Source organism: Botryllus schlosseri, chromosome 12 (genome assembly GCF_051294905.1).
Source record: "Botryllus schlosseri isolate E-star chromosome 12, Bs_hap1, whole genome shotgun sequence".
In the NCBI taxonomy this organism is placed as follows: Eukaryota; Metazoa; Chordata; class Ascidiacea; order Stolidobranchia; family Styelidae; genus Botryllus; species Botryllus schlosseri.
In genome coordinates, this window is record NC_137247.1 from 2,528,294 (window position 1) to 2,536,659 (window position 8,366).

At 39.2% G+C, this 8,366-nt stretch overlaps 1 long non-coding RNA gene across 1 annotated transcript; it reads left to right on the forward strand.

Moving 5' to 3' along the window:
• Positions 1–67: 67 nt before the first annotated feature.
• LOC145451539 (uncharacterized) lies at positions 68–5,096 on the forward strand. The gene is made up of 2 exons (XR_013918939.1): positions 68–330; positions 389–5,096. It is a non-coding gene; the product is annotated as an uncharacterized LOC145451539 (long non-coding RNA).
• Positions 5,097–8,366: the final 3,270 nt, after the last annotated feature.

Below are 8,366 nucleotides of genomic sequence, written 5' to 3' on the forward strand. Positions count from 1 at the left end.
CGATCTGTTTTATAGGGAGTTTACCAGACGTGCAGTGCACGAAAATTCGTTGCAATCGAAGTCATGTATTGCTTGTGCGGTTGGCTGGTTTAACAATTAATTTAACATTCCTGCATGAGTCGCAATCAATATTGATCGTGGATGAGGATAATCAAGATCTTGGATAAGATATTGTCGCTGTTTGGCGTGGCCAGACTTTAGAGATGCAGCGGGGGTCGAGTAGTGTTCATTAGATTACCATATTTTGAGTTCCGGAAAAGAGGACACTTTTTACTATTCACAAAATTTGTAATATCGGACGAGAATACGGGTAATTTGAAAGTGTTTACGGTAAATACGGTGTGTTGACTAAAGAAAAGACTCCCAAATAACCCACTCGAACGTCCAGATTCCAGATTTTGCGCCATTCATGGCGTTTTTAGTTGTACCTGTATACAACGGCCTGACTTTCAAAGCTATGGAGGACGACGGATTGCCAGAAAGTAGGACATTCGGGCGTCCTCCGAGGACAATATAGACTTCCTGAGAAAATAGGACAAAACCTCGTAAAGCAGGACGTATGGTAACCCAATAGTGTTGATTGAAATACTACGCCAAGTCGTTTCTTTTCCTTTTATAGCAATCTTGCTTTGTCTTGAAACATGAAATTATTAATCAACTGAACCCAAGTCCGAACAGATAACTTAATTATTGCCCGCGGTTTCCAGCGCCAACCAGAATTTTTGGACTCCGAATACTTCGAGTAACCACTTGAGCGTGAATCTCAGTAGTGTACAACAGTTGTGACGTCATAATGAGTGATACTCAAATATTCGACTCGAAGCATAATACGTGATTCAGAATCGAATCACTCAGGTACTCGATTTTGTCCAGCCCTATACGTACTAGAGTTGTTGACCTAACCTTAGACAGCTTTATCGCGTTCTCGTCGTCCAACTGTCATAGGGCCGTCTTAAGAGATCGTTGCTGTATCGAGTACGGTATGCCGAACCAGAAATGTGATCTATATTTCGACGACAATCAGTCAATCGAAGAGCATGTCCATTGTCCATATTCAAATAGAAATACAAGCAAACTCTACTGAATAAATAATAGCCAGAGCTCGAGAGTAATGGACCACGATGATGACCACGATGATGGACCACGACGATATCGACCTCGCCTCCCGACACATGCCAACTCATCATTGTCGCTTGTCATTTTATGTGACCTTCTATTTCTTTTCATGCAGTATGCGTGCCTCTTCTTTACATCGCCTAGGCTCAGATGGATGTCCGATTTCAAAGACTACTCCATGTCGTTTTGACACCTTGGTATCTTTTCTTTGTATCGCAATCTTGTGGTGTATTGATATGATGAAATTATAAATAATATGATATGATGAAATTATAAATAAAACTGATGCTGATACAGCACCAATTAGTTCCCACCGAAACATCCATGCAAGTAGGCCTACCCATAGGCGTAGACAGGGGGGGCAATCGGTGTCCAATATCCCCCGTTCCCAAAACTCAACTCTCCCTCCCCTCGAATCCAACATCTAGGTCTCTGTTATTATCTTAGTATAATTACTCGGGCCATTTAAAGTCATAATTTTTTCTATGCATTAGAAAGTTGTGAAATCAATTTTAACGCTAACACTGCATCCCTATGAGGTATATATTAAGAAAGTTATGAAGTCATATTTTACTGGTTTGGTCATAAATTAGCTTTTTAAGTTATATAGTCAATTAGTCATATTTGTGAGTTGTGGAGTCGTATCGTTGTATACTTTGAATAAAAAGTACCAATTCAAGCGGTGCAGCAATTAAACACTAAGAAACTAAGGGAGTTACTCGTTGGGGTAGCTGGTTGAATACTGTTCAATGTTATGCCGAGAGAGAGAGAGACTTCCACAAGTGGAAGAAATAGTCAATGCATGGGAAGGTGAAGGAGTTATTGTAAAGAGCGTCAAAAATTCAGTCAACGATCCAAAATTGACTAGTCAGTTAACAGAAATATGCTTCCACTATAACAAGATTTCAGACTTAATACTCAAAATGGAAAGTTGTACGCACGTACACCATCAAAGAAGCCCATGCTGATCAAAATGCCCTTGATTTCGGAAAAGATCCGTTCGAGCTCAAACATTTCATTAGGAAGCGATTGGACAAAAACGACGTGAAACAAATTATGGAGCTACAAAGACAAGACATTTCACCAGCGCTTTATGTAAAACTGCAGAAGTGTCAACCCACATCAACGTCTGTGGAGCGCTCATTTTCCTTACTACAGTCATTTTACGTCCAACTTCAAAGACTCTAACATTCCACGCTACGATGAAACTGTACTACAACAGTGGTTTGAAATAAAAATGGATGTGTTTTACTGTGATGTTGCGTATGTTTTACTCTTTAGTTCCGTGAGTGACGCTGTTCGCATGTAAAAATACACCATTGTCACATAAAGTCATATTTTCCAAAAAATAAAGTCCTATTATTGATTTTTTAAGGTCATATAAAAATGGCCCTAATAATTACTCAATGCTCGTTCGCGATTAAGATGCCCAATGAGCGTTTCCACAGAACAATAAATGCGACGATTCCCCTTTCCTCCTACTCCTCTCTCGACTGTGATAGAGGGAGTAATTAACAGAGGTGGTCAGTAACGAAGTACTTCTACTTTTTCGAAGTACTCAAGTAGTTTTCCTCTACTTCTGTTACTTACTCAAGTAGATCTGATTTTCGCTACTTCTACTTCTACTTCGTAATATTTTGTGATCTACTTACTTACTTTTCGCTATTTTTAGTTTGTCAAGTAGAAGTAGTTTAATGCTCCGATCAGGAAGATAGCCTGAGGAATTTCGGGCCTGTTTTCACGGAGTATCAACATTTAGTTTTCATAAAAGTTTAGTAAAGCCCAGAATTTTCGTCGCGCTTCGAGCTCAGTAGATACGGAGTCACCAGTATGATTTCAAGAAGATATCGGTGAATATAATTTAGGTAGCTGGTTGGCGTTCACACCGCATTGTCGCCCTTTGTCCATATGAAATATTTCATCACAGTATATATGGCTCATCATAACGTTTGAAACTGATGTTCAGCATCTACTTATCATATCGTAATCTAACAGTCCATGGCGTGTCCTAATGTGTAAAACGGGGCTGTGAGACTTTTTTAGTTTTAGAGCTGTTTTAGCATACCACCTTTGAAACTTTCTGGACTAAAGACATGAAATACATTTTCCGCTTTTAGAAGTAGTATGTATATTTCAGTTTCCATTCCCATCACCATATACTTTGAGTTCTAATTGATATCAGTTCTTTGGTCTGGATAACATACATGTTGAAGTATAAAAGCAAGTGTAGTATAGTAATGCCTTTAATTTCCAGCAATAAAGCTACACAATATGGCATTTGTACGATCCACCATATTTTTTATTAACGTTTACTAATCTCGCAAAGTGTTTACACCGTATCCTATACAACTTCTCCGTATTGCTCTTCGACTAAACTACGGGCCTTAAAATATGGGAGAGTGCCCCATACCATGATATTTTCTAAAACATGCTGCTCGAGTAAACATAGGATTAGTATCGCATTTCCATATCAATACTATCATTTTAATTCCATGATCCGGACGAATGCTTATGCTGTCGAAAATTGGATACCTCCAGGTATGCATCAATATGAATCAAGCTCGGCACTTTTCGCATAGCTCAATTTGCAACTTTTGACAATCCATGCGAACGAATTACGATCGTTTTCACAACTACTTACTTACTTGAGTAGATTTAAAGTCAGGAAATTCTACTTCTACTTCAAGTAGTTTTGGGTTGCTTACGGAAGAAGTACTTCTACTCGTACTTGAGTAGATTTTTTCGTCGCTACTTCTACTTCTACTTGAGTAGCCTTCTTGACTACTTTGACCACCTCTGGTAATTAACGTATCATGTTACATTGCCGCCGAAGATCTCGTCATTGAGTGTTCAAATATGCACGCCACCTAGACTTGTATCATTAGAGATCAGTGGTGCCACTCCTAGTGTTTTAACACCAGATCTAGTGTTTTTTCAGTCGTCCTAGTGTTCTAGTGTTTTTTTGCGCACAATTTTGCCAATCTAGTGTTTCTCTGCAATTATGCGAACAAGGAATATTCTAACATTAGACTACCAAATTAAATGGACACCTCCCCATTGTTTGGTTCATGATGTATGGTATTGAGCAAGATGCCACACATAAGATTCTTATGTTTGATCGATGGTGTATAATCGAAAGATAATTTTTATAATGCCGTACAATTTTCGTTGAATAATCATGCAGCATAGCAATTCGTTTCTTTAATTTTCGTTGAATAATCATGCAGTATATCGTACATACGTATCGAATTCGTGTGTGGAACACTTCTTAACTATGGATTTGTACCTTGGTCATCATGATTAATTGGCAACGGCAAATTTTTCCTGCAATTTACTGATCTAGTGTTTTTTTTTTGCCAATCTAGTGTTTTCTCACAACACAATCTTATGTTTTTCCACGAACATAGAGTGGCAACACTGCTAAAGATAGCAGATCCCTACAGTACTAAAACAGATCTACAGATGTACTAATCAAATGTCCTATCATGTATCATGTATTGATCCAATTTGCGATGATTTAGTTCGGTTGTTGTGTAGGTTTTCCAGATATCCAGTCTTTTCGTGTATCAGGCCTGTGGCGCATCTGCTGAATCAGCAGTGCATCTGCATTGCTGATCAGACATGGGGTAATCGCGATTAGTAATCGTAATCGATTACGGCGATTACAGCATTTTCAAGTAATCGTAATCGCAATCGATTACATTCAAAAAAATTCCGAAGTAATCGTAATCGCAATCGACTACTTCCTATATTTAATCGATTTCTTTGTGAAAGAACGATTACTTTTTATTCCTACAAGGACTATATCACCTAAACTGAACATTCGTGAACAAGGAAGAGATACCATAACAGGTTAGTGATAGCACCCGAGGCTGGTGTTCAAACGCCACTGCTCATTATTACGTCAGAAGTATTAGCTTTGCTCGTTTTTGCGGAAGAAGTATCCGCACATAATGAACAGATTTTCGATGTACATTGTACATTGTTGTGTGATTGTAAGAACACCCGCTGTACTGTATATCAGGTTGTCAATACACTCCAGATGCCACTACCTCGCAGCGGGATAATAATCACCACTATGCCTATAGTTTCAAATAGTAACTTATGTATTGGTGTTTAGATGTGCTTAGTTAACCCTATCTCCGCGGTCGGCCTCGAGTCCAAATTTTACCGCTCTCACGAAAAAGATCATAAAATCCGAACAGTGGGACTTGAACCAATACCCAAAATATCGTAGTAAGCAGGAAACAGCTGCCTAACCAACTGAGCTACTCGGATTGATCAGCTGGGAGAGCTGAAAGCGCTATGAGAAGAAGTGTTTCAGGTTTTGAAAAATTAGAAGAGAATTTTGTTACTGAATTTGCCACTACGTCATACATAGACGCTCTCGGGGTGAAATCATCGCCTGACTGATTTCACAGCAATATCACCTTTCTAAAATGTCCTGAGTGAGCTTCATACCGTAACACAGTCGAGTGTGAAGGCCGTTTATGTAACACGTGCTCAACGTCGCGCATCTTGCAAACGAGGCTCACACACGCGGCGCGCGTTGTTTTGATAGTCTGGCCGTCACAATATCATTGTATATAATCGGTAATTGACTATCAATCAGTTGTACGATTTATTGCTATGCGTTGAAATAAACCTTGCTCTTTGAACAACAACAGATAAATCCATGGTGGTTGAATTGACAGGTAGTGATAACCTGCAACTCCTCCATGCTTCCTCAGGCACAGCTATGCCGTCAATATGGTTTATTGTGTATCGCATGCGCATCGCGGCATATATATTCAAGTAAAACGATATATTTACGTTTGGCACAATACAATATATTTCAATCATAAGTGGAATACTGACAAACTACACTGCTCAAGGATAACATATATAAAACGGATGATTCAACTGTCTGTATGATGTTGGTATTACAGGCGCGAATACCGTACACTCGCGCCAACTTCCACACCCATGTCTGCAGTGGTTAGCACTGGCTTCGCGTAACTTATATACGATCAACCTTCGTGATACTGATCTTGTTGAAGTGTTATGGACTGCATCTAACTATGTGTGTGACATTCAACTGTGTAAGACAATCGTAAGTGAATGTATATGGCCTTATGTGCCAATGCTCATACGTGCGCGGCATTTTTCACGTAACAGAACATTGCTATATTTCTCACCAATTTGAAGCGTGTTCTATCCAACTAATTGCCGATATTATGGTTGAAATGAACTCTTGCGATCAACAGCTACTCTAAAACGACAACTGTGTCTGCTTACGACGTGTAGAACGGAAGATGTAAGGAATTATAAGATTAGCGTTCATTCAGGCGAACTGAGCTACACATTGTATTTTGCGGGAAACGTTTTTCTGTATTCAATCTGCATTTTGAACAGGTTATGCCATAAGGCAATGGTTTATATATAGCTGGTCGTATGCGTATCGACAATCGCTATTTCTAGACGATCATTGTAACCGTTTACGACCCCTACAACGCCAGATGTCGTTAATTGATTGAAGCGTGTTTGTGAAAAACTGTGCATGGATCCTATAGGATCCACCCGCGGCGAAAGGGTTAAACGTAGTTTGACCGGTGCTGCTTCGTGAGCAGTGGACATATGTAGTAGGCCTACGTAAGTACGTACACCGAACAAAGATTTTAAATTGAAATTCCACAACGAAGCATTAAAAATCACCAGCTGCTATTATACATCATTATTGCCGTTTCTCGTAACGGCAGCTTGCAGTATCTGCAATAAGTGGAACGCATAATTTTCTGTTCACTTTATCTTATTCTCATATGTCTTTATTTGAAACGTGCGCCAATCGTTATTTCGCAATTTTTTGACTCATTATTTGGATCTGCCGCCATAGCTATGCACTTCTTCACCATGTTAGCGTGGGTTACAGCTGGAATCAGGACCAAAACAGCAATTTGTCCCCACTCCAAACGTTGGTTTTCGCTTCGGCCCCAATAGATCGGTCAATTTCAAGTTGAAGACTGAATTTAGTCAATAATATTGGTAATTGCATTCTATTACTATTCATTTTTAATCCTCTCTCAGCCCCCGATGGTCAGATTTACCTGTAGAGCTGAGGGCACGTAATTCATAATTTTACCATATGGTATGTTGTTACAATTGTTTCATCGTATGTCGTTAATTCGTGACCTCCGGTACGTTATATAATCAAAAGATACTGTAATCGCCCAGACGTAGCAGACTAAAAGAAAAAAAATCTCGTGAAGCGCACACACAAATTTTCATGTCTTTATTCCTCTGTGGATGCCTCGGGTGACACTTTTACTGTGGGCTCAGATCGGAAGGACAGGACTATTAGTCACGCCCACCCAGCGCGGCTATTGCCAATGGACAAATACCCAAAGTTTCGCGGTCAAGGACTTTCTTTAGTGTAGCACACTGCGTGAAGTTGCATGTCTATTCCTATATATTATACATACTTTTTCTCTTGAGGATGAGACGTATGCGTTTCAAAATCAAGCTATCTAGAGACATTTATATCGCAAAGCTGAAGGAAAATTTTCAAGATAATTAAATCTCTCGAAAATACTCCATAATAGATGTTGGTTTACGAAATACTTTTGATTTTTTTAAAGTTACATAAAATTCCAAAAAAAAAACACGTATAATTTCTGCTAATTTACGAAATAATTTTCGTTCGAGCTCGCTTCTCACCTTATTGGGGACTTTGGGTGCGGCAGTTACGGACCTGGGAAGAATTCAAATCGTTGGGTGCGATAAATCGTCCCCTATAAACTTAGTCAATGTGTAGATTATGACGTAACAAGCATATGACGAATCATTTATTAAGAAAGTTGTTATCTCAGGCCTTTTCATTGCAATCCTTATATAGGCTTCCAATGTATCTTCTAAGATCAGTTCTAAGAAGCAAAATAAATGTAATCGTGAGTAATCGTTATTACTATTCTAATGTAATCGTAATCGTAATCGACTACATCCCGATTTTGCTGTAATCGTAATCGTAATCGTGTGATTCAGAAGTAATCGTAATCGCAATCGATTACAGTCATGAAGTAATCACCCCATGTCTGGTGCTGATTGTCATGTTTTAACGCGCTCGGCCAGTAGTAAAAACATCGGAGGCTAGGAAAATTAGGCCGCTCCGTGACGCGGCGCGTGATAGTACTATTAATATCCGATGTAATGATGAGAAGTTATAGTCTTGGCCTGGATAATTAGCAATTATCACTTTTGCACTGTTATTCACGTGA